A 17,659-nucleotide genomic window follows, 5' to 3' on the forward strand; every position below is an offset into this window, starting at 1 on the left:
GTTGGCTTGGGTGCTGATGGGTGCTGTCCAGACAAACAATGCATGTGTGAGCAGGGAGAGATCATTTTTGGACGGAATTTGAGAGGTTCAGTCTCTTACTGGGTTAATGTAACAGATGAACAATTAGGGTAAGTGGTTTTCTGATTGTCACCAAAAATGTGCCAGTGCAACAAGAATGCCTGGAGTAATATGTCAGTGATATGCCTCATTTACATATATGTAAATATTTAATACATTACCATTAATATATAATACACATCATGTATATTATTATACATAGCATACTGTACATAATATACATAGGATCTATTTACACTAATATACAATTACATACTTAATTTACATATACAATTGATTAAAAATTATACAACCAGGTTCCTCCTGGAAGACAGCGGGTTACCCCATGAAATATGGTTGCCCACTAGTATGGTCATCTTAGCAAAAAACAAGGCCAGCTCTTACACAGAGAAAGTAACATGTCCCCCTAACAAATAGTGGGAAGCAAGCCCCCACTGTCCCCATGACAAAGGAGGAGTGAAGATAAAAGGCAGTAATCCTCAACAGGAAGGGACGCCACACTATACTTCATAGCCTCTAGTTTCAGAGTTGGAAAGAGCGCCCCTAAGACAATCCAGAAGCTTCTCATTCTCCAGGGAGATAGCAGACCCAGTTTCATGCTTCTGGACGTCCAGCCTCACATCTGCACATCATTCCAAATTGTATCTAACTCTAAAGAAAGTTACCTGACCCTTATGCCAGCTTGGCTTGGTGACCTCATGGCGAGCCGCAGATTACAGGATCAAGCGTGGGGACCTTGTTCTGCATAAAGCCAGGACTCCCCCATCAAGGTCACGGTAAAATCACCTCAATATGCGCTGGCCTCATCAAGCTCGAAGCCCAGTGTTCCTTTCCAGTTGTGTAGATCACACAACATTGTTGTACATCACTGGCACTTTTTGACAAGGTTGTCACAGGCATAAACACAAATGACTAAAAGCAAGTTGTAGAATTACGAGAAAACGTGTCTTCTACTATTGATTGATTGGTCGTTCCTGGATGATGTTCTCATGCCATTTCCTGGGAAGTAGAAAGAGTTTAAACATTGGTGAACGTAGTCCATCCACCCCAAAGTCCATCTGGGTAAGAGCACACTCCCACGATGCCTCCTCCATTTGGTATGGATGCAGCCAGGTGGCCCTGAGGCCGAAAGCACCTCACCATCCAGGTTTCCATGAGGCAGCACGCATTGTGACAGATGCCCAGAATGCAGTGTTTCGTGAACAGAAACCCTGTTCTGCTTTTCTAATATAATCCTGTTTTCTATTCATAGATGTTCATATACTCATAGAATACTCTGGAAAAACAGACAAGGCCTCTAGTCAGGGCTTAGGGAAAAGCTCTTTTACTTTTACCTTACACGCTTTGTATTTAAACTTTCACCAACAGCATTTATTTTCCACACCCCGTCCCCCAAACAAACAAAGAAACAAAAATACCCAGCTAACGAACAAACTGCATTCCAGCTCTGCCACTGGCTTTGGGGTCTCACCTCAGTGAGACCCCAGTCCGCTTGGAAAACGCGGGCCAAGACACCCGGTTTGTACCTAGAACCCGCACCCTCCCTGCCTTGTCCCTGAATTTCCATGCGCCCCGGGGCCTATTCCTCTTCTCGACCCTTCGGTGAACCAGGAGGCGCCACGTGACTCGAAGTCATCTGACAAATGAACTACAACCTAATGTTATGTGCTATTCAAATAGCATAAGCCAGAGAGGGAACTTGGCCCCACTTCCCTCTCCCGAGCTGTCACGCCCAATAGATTCCAGCCATCTTATTAAAACATGGGACCGTTGTCGTGATTTACTCGAGGCAGGCCTGATGGAGCTCGTCACTTGCGGGACAGGAGGTCTCGTTCAGCTGGAGACCATCCGGGGGGCAGCTCTGGTGAAGGCGGACGTGCCGTGGGGAGGCAGAGGCGTCACCCTGCAGCCCAGGGAGACTGGGGCTGGAAACACATCATTAGTCACCGCTACTCAGAAGACCAGCACTTCCTTGAGTATCTTAACGCGCTGCTCGTGGATATTCTCTCTGATGTGGTATAAATAATAAATACGTGTGACCGTGGTTAGTGGAATGCAATTTTTTACTTTCATTCCCCTGGAATGGGAACTGCTTTTGAATTATGTTATCATTTATTACAAGGCCCATTGGCGTGCAATCTCCCTTTCTTCTCCTGGCTCCAAACGAGTGTGTACTTAGCATAGATAGTGCAGAACATTTTAATCATGCACTTTAAGAACTTCAGTGCCGCATGCATGCACACCAGTGGACACCCAGTTCTGGAGAATGCCTGGTAATCACGGTTTCAGGAATGGGAATGAGTGAATGTCGCCAAATCAAACGCACTTTGCAATTGACCTATTTTGAGGGGAGCAGAATTACTCAGCAGCAGCAGACTCCATCAACGGGTTAATAATTTTACGTGCTATTCTTTTCTGAAAAGGCTTATTTAAATGTTTATCAGTTGTGCAAAGTGGAGCCGCACTGGCGATTCGCTAGGGATGGCTCATCATTGCCTATGCATGGGAGCGTTGTCGGAAGATTAAAATAACATTGAGTATATTCTGTAAATGAAGGAGAGAACTAACAGAAGCCTCTGGAGTCCATTATAAATTTTAATAATACATCAAGGTAATGTAACCGAATAACTGATCTCTAAGGGAAGAAACACAACATTTGGCTAATATTACAATTTAAATTATGAAAACAAAAAGAGCTTTTACTTAATCTTGTCTTTCTGCTTTTATTCTTCAGGCTCTTTTTTATTTTCCCTGAATCCAAAACACCATGTAAACAAATAAAAGTACGGGAGAAAATAAACAGTTTGGCATCTCAGTAGATTAATTAATGCGCTTCAGCCTTGGCACCAGTAGGCGAAAATTATGTGCATAAATAATATCACTAATTAAAAAGATGCAGATTAACATGCAAATAATGTTAATGAGGATCTGCCATTCCAGAGTGGATTCGCATAACATCAACAATTTAATGGGTTGGAAGGCTTGTGTTTGCATTACATTAATAAATTTCAAAGACCTTGCATAAAAAAGTTCTGTCAGAGCCTCTGTTTCCCACTTGTGAGTTATAAATTCTGTGGGCAGTAGCAAGCGCTTGTCGGCAGATGCCAAAGTCATTATCCGAAAGACTGTTGAGAGGGTGCCACGTGCCAGCGTGACCAGCTGTTGGGAACTGGGCAGTAGGCATTATTCCGTGCCAATTATTCATATTATTTGGGTAGTCTTGATATTTATTTAAACTGATTAATATTTTGTGCTCTGCATCTTGATCTGGAGGGAAATCATTTTAAGCGAGCAAAGTTTAAAACAAAACAAAACAAAACAAAACAGAAACAACAACAACAACCCTTATCAGCCTTTGATGCGTCAGGGAAGTCGAATGCATAATGAGACTGATTAAGCAGACATAATTCCCAACCACAGACAAAAACAACATAAAGTGTCTTTAATGATGTCATATAATGTTGAAATAAAGTATTACGGCATTCAGTTCCGAGTGTATCATAATACATCGGGCTCTGTTTGAAAATGACAAGGCTTGCCTGCTGCAAAACGCTGCTTGCCTGCTTCTGGCTGCATGCGGGGTGATGCTTCCGCGGATGGAGTTGGGAGGTGAAGCGCCAAGACTGGAGGAGGCCACGGGAACTCCTTCCTAAAACACCGCATGACCTTCATCAGTCTCCCTGGGTGGCCCGAGTGTCCCGGTCCCCGGGCTGGGGGCTCGCTGGCCGATGCCGAAGCGCCACAGCATGCAGGAATGGTGCTCACGGCGGCAGCCAGCCCCCTGGGTCAACCAAACGCCCACCTTCTGCCAATGAGCTGTCCACGCTCACTCTCTCCAGAGGGAGGGAAAATCTCCTTTCCCTGGAAACTAGCCGTGAGCATTCCGGGATGCTGTCTACACGGGCCAGAATCAGTGTGGTCAGATCAGGAGGCCACGAGCAACCTTGAGGCCAGGTGAAGCCCCACCCCAAGTGGAGGTGGGATGAGAGGCAGGCTGGGGACGCTCTGAGCTCAACTCCCACACGGAACGGAGTGTTCCTTCCCTGCAAAAGGCAAAGAGCAGGAACTGGTCTCTGCCCGCACTTCCACTTGACCTGTCACGCCTCCAATCCCCCTGCATTCACATCTCCAGCTCCTGGAGCAAATCCCGGCACACACCTCTTTGCAGCCTGCTGATTTAGGACAGCCCTGGGACAGGTTGGCTGCTGACCTCCTGCGGGTTCTGAGCAGGGAAACAAGGTGGTGCTAGGGCTCCTGGCTCTGCTGCTGCCCACCCACCCAGCCCTGTGCAGCTCGGAAAGTGTGGAGGGCCGGCAGGCCAACCCGGGGGAGACTCCCCAGTCCTGCTACCTTCAGAGAGAAACAGAATTAAAGCCTTTATAGCTTCAAATACAGTGCAACGCGGCTGCTCCTCCGTAGAGGGTGCTTCCCAGCTCACATGCTGCCAGCACGTGGGTGAGAAAAGGGCTCCGCACCCCGGAATCTTGATACTTAGATGACAGGTGAGCAGTGGAGGGGTTGCACAAGGCAGAGGTGTATCCAGACATTAAGAGTTTCCTCTAGAAGGAAGTGATAGTCACATCTCTGCAATGCCACATGCTGCTTGCATTGTGATTTTTCCATGAGAGGACCTCACTAGAAGGTGAGTATAACAGGGGCAGCAAATACATCCTATTTTCCTTTGTATCGACAGCATCAAACAGGTTCCAGGCTCTCAGGAAGCTGATGATGAGTGGGGAAGGTGGGCGGCCAGGACACCATACCCCCGTTATTCTGGACAATCCCTGCGAGTCACTGCCGTCCCAAATATTTATGGAGCATGTCTGTGTGCTGGGCACTGCACGGAGCCTCTTCCCTGCAATGTCTCGTGGACTTTCCCTGCAACCTGGGAGCTAGAACACACATTCCTGCCAGGACTCACGCAAAGACTTTCTGACCCTGAGAAGCCTACTCTTTCCTCCAACATGAGCATCTGCCATGATATGGCATTTGGTGTTAAAGGCAGGAAAGGTTGAGTCAAAGGAGACAATAGCATGCCTGACAATTCTAGGCAAAGATTTCCATCGTGATTACCCAACTGAGCCATATGGACTCAGCTGTTCCCTAAGCTTACTTGTTCTAAGGAGGATGTTCATTTGTCTTCCATCCTCTGGATTATCAGCATTTCTGATGTTGAGAAAACGATGGGTTTTTTTTTTTATCATTGGTCTCCAGATTGGTGACAATGGACACGTATAAACACATTCAAAAACAACTCTGAGGTATATGTTTCTAAATACCAAGTGACACACTGTCAGAGGGCCCCTAAGGGTATACGTGCTCGTGCTGTCTTCAAGCCCATGCTGGTGGTGGTTTAGGGCTTGCCTTTGCACTTGGCACAGCTGTAAAGATGATGGATGAAGGATGGATATTGTGAAGATGAACAGTGCAGTCCGAAGCTGTGCACCTAGCCACACACTCGGGCAGGTTTCGTCGGCACGCTGCCAGCATCTGGAGAGATGGTAGGAAGCATGTGATTCTCCCTGGCTTTTTCCAGGAGCATCTGCTTTGCACAGGGAGGAAGAGGAGGGGAGCCTGTAGAGGGAGGGCCAGGGCAGGGGGGAATCCAACAAGGAGGATGGAGAAAGCATCCCAGGGCCACCTCTCCCAGCCCAGGTCATGGTTCCATGTGTATTTGTGAAGTAAGCTCAAGCTGACCCATTCTGTGGTCCCGGGTTGTGACAATTGTACCGATCTGGTCAGCCGACTGTCCCCCACCCCACCCTACTCTGAAGTTGTTGAGGGCAAAAACTGTCTATGTGTTTTATTCCAGGATCTCACGCAAGTAGAGGAAGATTCGCCTTGGCTGTGACCCCCCAGAGCACCAGCTGCCCGCCTTCTCCCAAGCACACGTCGCAAGGTGCTGCTGGTGGAGTTCGCGCAGACAGGTGCAGAGAGATCAGTTGGCAGATGCTCACATTCTCAGACTGCATCTGGGCTGTTCCTCCCAGGCACCCACTGCCTTTCCTGGGTCACCTCTCCACGTCCTGTGCGAGCACGACATTCGGACGACTGGGTCTCTCAGCAGAACCAAACACATAAACGCCATCCTAATTAGATGCTGTTGGAGCAGAGCCCCCTGGAAACGGGGATGCAGTGCCCCAGGTGAGCCCGGCATGCTCCGGGCCCATCACAGGGATGATCCTGGCTCTGGAACAGGCTGCCCGGCTCAGATCTTGCCTCTGAAGTCCAGGAGCTCATCATGCGTTTGGCTTTAGGGTATAGAATCCTTTCCTTTTCCTTGCTAACTGTATGTGTTTTGAAATATGAGTGTCTCGTTTTAACTCAGAAAATGCAGCCACCTGCAAAAACACTCAACAGTGACCAAGGCCTGAGACACGGGCTGCGGGCAGCTCCAAGTGTTGGAAGAGGTAAAGGGAATTTCCTCTGGCTTCAGCAAGAGGCAGATGTGAAGAAGCTCTACCTAAGCATTCCTTTACCGAAGTGGATTTCTGTCAATGGAATCTATCCTTCAGGCTGCTGCAGGAATGCCACCTCCTCCGAGAGGCCTTCTGTGGCTGTCCCTGGCCTGGGCCAAACCACCCTGCTGTGGATGCCTGTCCTCAGCAGGCTCTTACCTTGGCCATCCTGGGGCTTGGAGGAATGAGTCCCCCAAACCCCAAAGGCCATTGAGCTACATACCATTTTGCTGAAATTGATCTTTTCTATTCTTCTAAAAATAAGGACCCCCTCAAAAAAAAAGCATATAAATTTTCTCTTTTTTTTAGCATTAATTTTTCTATTTTGAATTTTATCTATGTTGTCGTCTTTGCAGTCGTGCTTCCGTGTGTGCAGGGAAGAAACAAAGTTAAGAATTATGTGCTGGACGTGAACACAGAGTTCAGTGTAATTAAGGACCGAAATTTCCCTTAAAGGTTTAAATAATCTCAATTGGCCATCGACATGTCCCAATGTGGCTAGATAATTCTCAACACTTCATTTCAGTAACCACCTTCCAATAGGGCCTAATGGGGTTAGCGTTGTAAGAAACTAAGCACATTCACACCGCTCGCGTCCGAGCAGCACTGCTGGGCAGGGGCCCTGTGTCCCCGTCCTCCGGGCACCACCCCCAGGGGGGCTGCCGAGCTGTGAGGCCACCACCCACCCCGCCCAAGGCTGGATGTTCACTAGCAAGGAGACCTCCTCTCCAGGGTTCCCTTGTCGCCTGCTTTCCCGAAGCCAAAGTTGACCAGGGAGGCCAGCACTCTGAGGCCATCACAGCTCAGAGAGGACGGTTCTGGACCCAAGGACCCATGGCGGCTCCCTTTCTCAGGGCCACATCAGCTCCGTGATCTATGCTGCTTCGTCCTGCAGTCACCGTGGAGAGCGTCGACGCCGGCTCCCGGCCGCACGTGTGCTGTCGTAGGCGCCCTTGCAGCCAGCATCTCTAGCACTGACACGGCGGCCGTCTGTCAGAGGTCCCCTGTCCCACGCAGCCAGGAAGCACCGCAGTCACTGACCACGCGTGTGTGTGGGAGGCGGGCTCGGTGGATTTCGGGTGAGAAGGCACCTGCGAGGGACCCATGAGCCGAGTGACAGAGCAGGTGTCGAAGGGCCACCTGGAAGCAGCCAGGGGCTCACACACAGTGCGCCGAGGTGCTGTGCGTTCACCTCAAGCACTCCTAAGCCAGGGTGTTTGGGGAGCCACCGAGAGCCAGGCAGCGGGCAGGACAGGACGGGAAAGCAGGAATGGGCCGTGGGCGTCCCGCAGGGATGCGAGGTACGGCCCCGGGCTGTGTGCCTGGTGCAAACCTCCACGGAGGCAGTCACTCCGGCTGGACCCCGCTGGCCCCAGCTCCCCCCATCCGCATGCCCCTGGCCAGCTAATGGGCTCTCGTCAGAGCAGATGCTCAGAGTGGCCGTGATGTGCTGGCCGGGACCTTGTGTCTTGGGGTCCAGGGCCCTCCTTAGATCTCCCGGGCACCCTAGGCTTGCTGGCACTCCGTTCAGGCCTATGGCAGGTGTCGGGGAGAGAGGGGGTGCACACAGTGCCAGGGGTCAGAAGGCCAGCCCCACGGCAGGGCCACCTTCAGCGACATCGCCCTGAGCCGGGGCAAGGCCTCTCTTCCCCATGCCTGACCAGTCCCTAGCCCGAGAATGTGCCCCTGGGCTGTGCCTGACCACAGGGGGCCCTTCCCCAGCCACGGCTGTTCTGGGGGAGCTAGCCACAGATGCGCCCCTGGCAGCCGAGGATCCGGGGCCTCAGTCTGGACGTGGACGAGGCGGGATGCCCCTTGCCCTGCTCACTCCATGTCCTGGTTCCACCTCCTCTGGAAGCAGCGACTCTGGGAGGCCGCTGGGTCTCTCCTCCTGCAAGCATCCTAGGGGCTTGTTGGGCAGCACAGCCCGACTTCCCCTGCGCTGCCCGTCCCAGACCCCTGGCCTTCTGCTGCTGCGGCTGCGAGCCCGGGCGCCCGACCTGGCGGGGTGACCACGGCCCCATCCTGAGAGGCCACGAGACTGCGATCTCCTCAGCCCGGGGCTCCAGCCTTGGCGCACTCACTGCCGAGTTCAGTCTGGCCACTTGAAAGAGGTGCATCCCCCGAGGTCCCGCCCTCACGGCCTGCAGGGCCACCTGGCTGAGGCAGTGGTTCAGCTGCTGCCCCTCCCGACTTGCACACCTGCGCCGTCTGAGAAGCAAGCTTCCCCAGAGGGACCCCTCCCATGGCCGTGGGGGAGCTGAAGGACAGGTGCTGGGGCATCCACGGTGGAGGCCCAGGCTCAGCCATCAGCCACACGACCCATAAGCGGTCCTGCTCATGCCCAGGTCCAGGGGAGTCCCTTTTACTGGACCGCTGGGCCCACCAGACTTAGGAGTCGTCGGGTCTGACAACACAGCTCACAGGCGGTTCTGGCCACTCGGCCCCTTGATGTTGGGTTTGCTCTCTGCCAGGGCCCAGGAGCATCTGTGGTAGACGGCGAGCTCGGGCAGGAGCCCTGGAGTCCATGGGGAGACCCAGCTGCGGCTCTTGCACTAACAGCATCCCAAGGTGGCATCCCCTACAGAGGTGTCTCCCTCCACAGGCTGTGTCACCTGCGAGGCCCATGCTACAGAAGCTGCCTGCACCCAGCTCCCCCTGCAGAGCCCTCTCTTCCTCTGGCCCATCATTGCTGGTGGCCTCTGTGACACCAGGGAAGCAGGTCGGGAACCTTCCAGGGACTGGATGCAATGCTTCCCGAATGTCAAGAGACACGCCAGATGCTGTGTGTCCTTCTCCACAAGGAGACACTCAATCCTTACTCCTTTACTTTGAAGGGGACCCCCCGCCCCCGGACGACTGGACCTCAGACATTTCCCTATGAAATGGGACGACTGCAACTCGGTCTGCAAAGTGACCGGATGGCCCCAGCCTGGCCACGGCACGTCCCCCGAGGGTCTGAGGGTTGGCACTAGCCTGGGCAGACGGGGAATGCGCGCCGGCGCCTGTTCCACAGCAGGCAAGCTGCGTCTGGCTGTCCTCTAGGACAGAGGGAGGAAGCAGCGCCCTTGCCAGCAAGCGGTCACAGTCCCTGTGCCGGAATCTGTTTTACTCTGTTCTGGCAAAGACACACCCCTGAGCTGTCACGGCCGTGAGGCTTCCACCCGGCCTGGTGTGCCGTGTCCCCTGGGACCTGCCTGGTTTTGTTGGAAGCCAGGCCGTGAACGTGTGAGGACCATGCCCTCCACATGCATTGGTCCTAAGGGGGCACGGACCTCTGGCCCCTGGCCCCCGGCCCCCATCTCCTGTGCCGTGTGCCTCAGCTGCCGTGGCGGGAGCAGAGTCCTCCTTTGGCCTTCCCCCTGGGATGGCTCCTGGGATGCAGGCCAAGGAGCAAGTGTGGGGTTTGCTCCCGACAAAGAATGTGCAACCGGGGTGTCCCCTTGGGGCCAGAGGAACCTGTCACTGGGTGGCCCAGGAACACATAAGGCTCACCATGAACTGACTCTGACCTGGGCCCTATTCTGGTAATGGGGGGTGGCCGTGTGCCTCGCCATCACAGGGAAGCCGGGCTGATACTTTAGGTCCCAGTTGCCAGCGTCAGCTCAAGCCCCGTGAAGTTCCACTGAATGCTTGGGGTCTCCCCTCTTCTGGTTGGCAGCTACCTGAGGACCGCTCTTCAGGTTCTCCTGGGGAAGGCCTCCAGAATCCTGGCCACACGGTGCGGCAGGCTGTGCTCATGGGGACACAGCCTCCTCTTTCGGCAGAATGTTGCGGTTCTGAGAATAACTCCTGCCCAGAACCTGAGCCAAAGATCGTGGCTTGGGTTGGGGCAGCTGCCCACAGCCCTCAGACGTGCACCTTGTGTTCTTGTGTATGGAGTGAGTAAAGAGTCCCGGGGCCGCCCTGGCATCTGGCCCCGGCACACGGGGCTCTCTCAACCATCTGCACAGCTCCCTGCAGGCAGGACCCTCGGGCTCTCTGCCGGCCTCCAGGGCCTGAGCTCGGCACACCCACCCTGTGTCGGACAGGTAGTCACCACCCACCTGCCCCTCCCACCCTATGGCCAGGGGTCCCAGCTATGTAAGAGCCTGTTCTGGATGCAGCCTGCTATCGGGCAGACGGCCACCCCTGAGCTCGTCCTTGGGGAGCATGGTGGCCTGGCAGCTTGTCCGACCATGCATAGCGGGTCTGCTCTGTGCACCCAGTCTCTGGGCCTCCTCAGCCCCTACACCATCTGCCCTGAGACTGTCATCTCTGCTCCACTTAGTATGGGCCATTGCCTTTCCCAAGCCCTCTGTAGTCCATATGGCAGTATATTAGCACGGTCCCCTGGGGGTCTTTGCCGGGGTGTTCAATGCCACTTTGTGGGACAAGGCCCCTATTTGGACAAAATCTCCTTTATCCAAGTTTGTATTTAAGCCCCTAGACCCAGCCCCTGGGGACCCAGCCCCAGGCCCAGGCCAGAGTGTGCTGGTGGGTCCTTCCCCTTCCCAACAGGCTCAGCTATTCCCAGGGCTGGTTATGGGGTGAGGGGGACACTTCGGGGTGTGTGCGCCTATGAGCATGGGTGTGTGCTTGAGCTGAGACACCTCTGTGCCATCTCTAGTCAAGGTGAGGTACAGAGGAAGAAATGGGCTACTTTGGAGCCCCGGATGGTCGGAGCTGTGAGAAATGATGATTCCAAGTACATTGACCCAAATGTCCCCACCTGAGCCTCGTGTCCCGTTCTGTACTGAGGATGGGGTCTGACCTCATCCAGCAGGCATGCTGGGCTTGAGTCTCCAACCTGGCCTGGACTGTTTGTTAGTCTTCTAACAAACCTCCATCTGTCTGGCCACCATGTGCAGGTGAGCAGAGCCCCTCTGCGTGTGGCCTGGGAGCCCATCCTGCGCATGGTCTGCCTCAAGGTGGTGACATCCCACCCCAGCCCCTTGCTGGCTTTCTCCAGGGCCTCACCATCCACTTCCCACTTGGCGGTGCCAAAGCGGGTCAGGGCAGGGCCTCTCCATCCTGCTCCCCAGCTTGGTGTCTGTGGGGACACTTCACACAGAGACCTGGACATATCAGGCTGGAATGTCAAGAGGGTGGATCGATGACAAAGGGCGGACATCCCCAACCATCCTAGAGGTGAGTCTTGATGCCTCTGGATGCCGATGTCTTTCTTTACCCCGTGACATGGAGAGCTGGTCTAGACCTTGCCTTCTCCAGGCCTCAGGTAGGATCACCACGCTTTCTCACTGGGCTTCACTGAGGTGCTGGGACCATCTCTCTCCTATTTATGAGCTCACCCCATTTTTGTTTTAAATAAAACATTTCCTAAAGGAGTCTACTTTCGATTAGGAATATATAAGGGAGATACATTTGGAGAAAGCAGATATTGGTCCATGGTGGTTGGTTTTGAATTATGTGGGGTTAATGTGTTTGGAGTGTTTGTTAACAGTGCTGAGCAGCGTGTTCCCCACCCCGCCCAGATGAGAGGGCTGCCCTCCTGAGCCCCTGGGACCCTCCTGAGTGCACTGTCCTCCCCGCCCCGGGCATTTGTGGGGTGGTCTTGGGTCTGATGCCAAGTCTGCCTTCTTCTTCTCAAGCATCAGCGTCCTTCTTGCCCTAACCCTGCTGAGTGGAATTGCCTTCCATCTCCAAATGACAAAGTGTCTCCCTCCCCAGGTGGCAGCCACTTCAGCAGAACTGTGCTAGATCGTCCCGAGGTCCTGCATTATTATCTTTGTGCTTGCACAGGATACAATAATGTAAACACTCTAGCCAGCACTATCTAGAATTTAATACATGTGCTGCTTGGGGTCCCAGATCAGTAGCCTTATAAGTTTTATATGCCATCTGAACCTAATAAAATATAAGAATGGGTCAGGGGTCCCTGAGCCTCCAAAAGATGCTGGTCAAGAATCACTGCACCCGTGAAGGTTCACGATGCAAGGTGAGGAGCTGTGAGCTGCGGGCCCAGCATGGTCGCAGTGAGGGGCACCCGTTGTGGACTGAATCGGGGCCCAAAGCAAGGATGAGCCCCCAGGACACGTGGAGCAGCAGCCCTGTGCCTGCACACATCCTAAGCTGGGGAAGGGCTTGTGACCAGGACCAGAGAAGCCCCACCGTCTGATCAACGCTTCAGTACAGGCCAAACGGAGGGAGCTCGGGAATCAGGGCTTCTGAGGCCAGGTGGTGAGCCAGGGGTCAGCTTCCTGTTAGCGCCGTGTGCAGGTGCTGATGCCAAACCCCACACACACGTGGGTCACAGGGGGCTGCTGCTGCTCTTCCAGGAGGTCGGGGGGCAGACAGGGTAGGTGAGAAGCTCCTCAGAGGCTCCTGTGAGGCAGAAGGACCCGGTCCCCCAGACGGACAAGCACCTGGCAGGTGCTCCCAGTGCCCTCTGTGCATCTGCTCCCACATCCCGCTGCCCAGCGCCCCCTGCCCCTCTACCTCACGGTGGGGCCATGGCCTCTGTGTCTCCAATGCCTTCCTGCCAGGTCTTGGCTGATGAGCACCTGGGATCCTCACACGGGCCTCGCCCACTGGCATGTTGCCTCCCTCTCCCTGTCTAGACTGCAGGGTTCCAGCTGAGACCCAGAGTGGGCACGAGCATTTATTAACATCTGGATCCATTCACAGCATCTAGAAGAGTCCAGGGATGCTCTGCTTCCTACCTGCCTCCACCATCTTTCCCATCTCTTGTGGACTGTGGCTCCACACCCACAGGCACACACACCACACACCTGTGCTCACACTGCACCTGCCCAAGGGTGTGCATACACACACCAGGGCACGAGTGCACTCACTCAAAAACCCACACTCTGCACACATGCCCACACATACACCACTCACACACACACTGCCCACATACCTACACACATCCTCACATGATAGTACACCCACACTCTTATGTTCATATATTCCCACACATGTGCCCACACACCCACATGGACACATCCACACCCCATGGGCATGTACAGACACTCATACACAAATGCATACACCTGCATTCACACTCTATGTGCACACACCTAAGCCCAAAAGCACTCATGCATACACCTATATTCACACTCTAAATGCACACACACTCACACACCTATACCCAAATTCACACATGCATACACCTACATTCACACACATGTGCACACACCTAAGCCCAAAAGCACTCATGCATACACCTATATTCACACTCTAAATGCACACACACTCACACACCTATACCCAAATGCACACATGCCTACACCTACATGCACACATATATGCACACACACCCACACCCAAATGCACATATGTATATATCTACATACACACTCTGTAGGCACACACACATACATACCTACACCCAAATGCACACATGCATACACCTATACCTACATATGAACTCCCATACACATGCTCACACATACACCAAATCTGATCACTATTAATATGTGGGCACTATTCTCGAATGGCCAGAGATTTTTTTATAGGCAGCTATCTGTTGGCAGTGGGCTAGAAGACCCATGGATGATGGACTATTCAGCTTTTGTCTCCACCCTGCTCAGGACGGGTTTTACACTTCACTCTTACAAGTGATGTTCAAGCTGCAGAAGAAGGAAACAGAAAAGAGCTTAAAGAGTCTTTGTCCCCAGGATAGGAATCTGTGAATGTGTGGTCCAAGACCCTGGGACAATTATATGTTGACCTGCTTCAAGCACACTGGGGGACACTGCTTCGTTCCTACTCAGGTTTCTATAAGATACAGTGGAGGAAAAGCCCCTTTGCCAGTGTGGGGGAAGAACAGTCCCCAGGATGCAAAGATCCAAAGAAGCTCAGAGGCCAAGGAGGGGGCTGCTGTACCGGGGCAGAGCTTCCCTCCTTCCTCATTCCTGAGTGTGCTCACCAGAGCAATGTGCACAAATGGATGTCCTTGCCCTGACCGGCCACCTCACGGTGCTCCTTACATCTGCAGAGAGGTGAGGAAGGATGGAGAGAGCCTCAACTGTGTCCCTGCCTCCGTCCTCTGATGGCTGGGTCAGCAGAGCTAGCCCCCTCCAGGCAGGACGACATAAGCAGCCTCCCACAGCAAGAAATAGCCCCGCCCACAAGCTCAACACTCAAAGTATCAGGAAAGCACACTGAGACCCTATCACTGAGTGTTAACACCATGACCCAGGGGTTCCCAGAGTGGGCCCCTGACCAGCAGCATCAGTCACCCAGGACTTAATAAGAATGCAGATTCCCCAGCCCCACTGCAGCAGGAACTGGGGACCTGATGGCCCAGGCCTGCCTGCAATCTGCGCTCATCCAGCCCTCCAGGTGAGTCACATGCAGGTGCAGATGTGAGACCCTGACCTTCACCCTCCTCCCTCTGCCCACCACTCCCCACCCCACACTCCCAACAGACCTCTACCTATGTCTTCGGGACCCGAGCACATGCAACACGCAGCACTCGCTTTACTCTCTGCCTAAGAGATACTTGTGCTCAAGGCCCTGAGGCCAAGCAGTGTCTTCATTGTCTCCTGCCCAGAACTATGTATGCATTTGTGTTCAGGGCTGTAAACACATTAGCTGGAATTAGAAGGGAAGTTCAGAATCCGAGAGGACAGATGTGTGCCTTCAGTATGAGCGCATATTGGTGAAAGAATCTTCACAGGTGGAAGAAGGTGCCTGAGTGCCATTCATGGGATCACAGAAAGAGAAGTGTGAGAAGCCAGCATCTCAGTGCCCCTGCTAAAAAACTAAGGGAAGCTAAAGAAAAGTGGAGAACAGTCATTTCTCTTCACCTGGCCCCACTCGATGTGCTCTTGTGCTTACTTGACTTGGGAAGGGACTTTGATTAAATGGTAAAGTTGGGTCACGCGATGACATTCAATGCGTGACACGTCAAAGGTAATGACAGCGCCACCTTCGGGGAGGCCCAGGCGTGGAGTCTGGGAAGTGGTGCTGCTGGGCACACAGGTGTCGATCTGACCCGAATTCCTTGTAGGACCCCAGTCTGGGGCGCCCCTCAAGACCCCCAGCCCAGTCTTCCCTGCCCCCTCGCCGAGGACACGAGTGCTGGCAGTGCCCAGAACTGATCCTGCCAGCGGCTCCTGGCGGGTCCAGGAGCATCCGCATCCGGCACGTGGGTCCTCATGAAAGAATCAGCCAAGGACCAGGACCTGGGGAGGCTTCCCTGGCCGCTCTGCAGCCAAAGGCAGGACATTCTCTACCTTTGCTCGGACTGCAAGACCAATTTGCGTTTTCCACCTGCCCAGGATGAGAAGCTGCCTCCAAATCTCCTGTTAAAAAATATATCATGCAGGGCTACGTTTTCATAGCCTGTGCAGAATTTGAAACTTCTGTCGTGAATTTCTCCCAAGAACAAGGACTCCGCACAAGTGACCCCGACGAGCTTCCAGGTCCCCAACAAAGAATATAAGGAAGAGAAAAGAGTTGCTCAGGGGAGCACTCTACAGGCAAACACAAAACGTTAATATTAACATTTAAAACACAAGTAAACATTAAAAATATTCTGAAAGTCAGGTTTGCCACATGAAAGCGAAAACAGCCCTGAAAATCAGGAATCCTGATTTTTTAACTTTGTGTCTGAGGGACCAGCTTGTGACTCCCATGTTGGTCGGTGCATAAATTTAAAAACAAGTAAAATGCACTTGCTCGCTTATTTATATTCCATAAATGACATAAATATTTGGAAATTTTTCATAGAACTTGTCTTTTTTCTTCTCAATTCAGTTTTTATAAAATGGGCTCATCATCTTCCCAATTTATTCCAGACTAATCACAAAAGTTCACTTGAAAAGTGGATACCACGATCTGAAACATGACATTAGAGTTTTTTTCCTTCCTAAAGATCCTTTTTTTTTTTAATCAAAGTTACACACAACATTTTATGTAAAGTTCTATTTCAGCTCATGTCACTTTGAACCAGAAGTTTCAGGGATGATCTCCCGAGCACTTGAAGTCGACTGCCCACTGTCCAGCGGTGGATGCTGGGGGTCCTAAGTGTGCTGTGCTCCTCGGGGGCACCACGCTGTGACCCGCCAGGCCAGCGCGGGGACCCACAGGGACAGACAGGGTCTGGCTGCACTGCCGCGCTTCCCCATCTGCTGCACTTGTAGCAACTTCATAGGTGAGGTCTGGGCTCGAATGTCTGCAGTTGGGGCCGGTGACCAGGTGCTGAAACCTTGCTCCCCAGTGCTCCCGGCATCCAAGGGACCCTGGCACCCCTGGGGGCTTCTGAGAGAGACCCCAGCCCCGTGAGGTTTTGGGTGGCCCACCCTGGTCTCCGGGTGTGTGATGAGGTGGCCAGTTTCCACCTGAGCTCTCTCTCAGGGGCTCGCCTCTCCCCCAGCCCGGGGGTAGGAGAGCCCTTGGCTTGCGTCCCTGCACCAGCAAGCCTGAGAAGGGGCAGGTGGCAAGGAAGCCGGTTAGAGACACACTGATGTCCTCATACTCCTGTCCTAACCCAGCTAGTTGAGAAGAAGGTGGGGGACGTGCAGACAAAGTCCTCCGTGCAAACATAGGTGCATGGTGCATGGCCCCTTAGAGCAAATTCTCAAAGTGCAAAGCTGCGGGTCGGTGGCCCTGTGCTTTACCGGAGAGGAAGTTAGAGGCTGCGGGAGCTCACCCCCATCACCTGGTTCTCGACTGTCAGTCCTGCTCCTTCTGCGGGTGTGAAGGGGGACTGATCTCCAGCTATGGCACCTGCATGTGGTCAATCCCACACCTGGTCCCCTCTGCTGCTGCCCCCTCCCCAAGGGCAGGTAGCTGATCCCACACCTGGTCCCCTCTGCTGCCGTCAACCCCCACCCCCCGAGGGCAGGTAGCTGATCCCACAACTGGTCCCCTCTGCTGCCATCGCCACCCCCTCAAGGGCAGGTTCTGGCTGGGGAACAGGAGGGACCTGTGGGCAGGGCTGCAGGGAGGATGTGCCGGGAAGGGATGGATAGACATAGTTTTCCATTCCGGGGCCTCAGGCGTCCATCCAGATTTGCCCTGTCCCCCATCCAGGCGCACTGAGCGACACAGGCTAAAGGGGCTGCCTGTGGAGCAGGGGTGCTGGGTGGCCCCCACTCTGAGGTGACATAGGGGCACCGGCTGGCAGAGGCTGAGGGCGTCTTCCCACTTCAGGGAGAGCAGGAGGCTGTGGC

At 53.5% G+C, this 17,659-nt stretch overlaps 1 long non-coding RNA gene across 1 annotated transcript; it reads right to left on the reverse strand.

The window, feature by feature from the left end:
* Positions 1–208: 208 nt before the first annotated feature.
* On the reverse strand, positions 209–4,094 carry LOC112662892 (uncharacterized). Its single transcript, XR_003138930.3, has 2 exons — positions 3,881–4,094; positions 209–3,727 (listed from the first exon to the last, which is right to left on the reverse strand). It is a non-coding gene; the product is annotated as an uncharacterized LOC112662892 (long non-coding RNA).
* Positions 4,095–17,659: the final 13,565 nt, after the last annotated feature.

Source organism: Canis lupus, chromosome 34 (genome assembly GCF_003254725.2).
Source record: "Canis lupus dingo isolate Sandy chromosome 34, ASM325472v2, whole genome shotgun sequence".
In the NCBI taxonomy this organism is placed as follows: domain Eukaryota; kingdom Metazoa; phylum Chordata; class Mammalia; order Carnivora; family Canidae; genus Canis; species Canis lupus.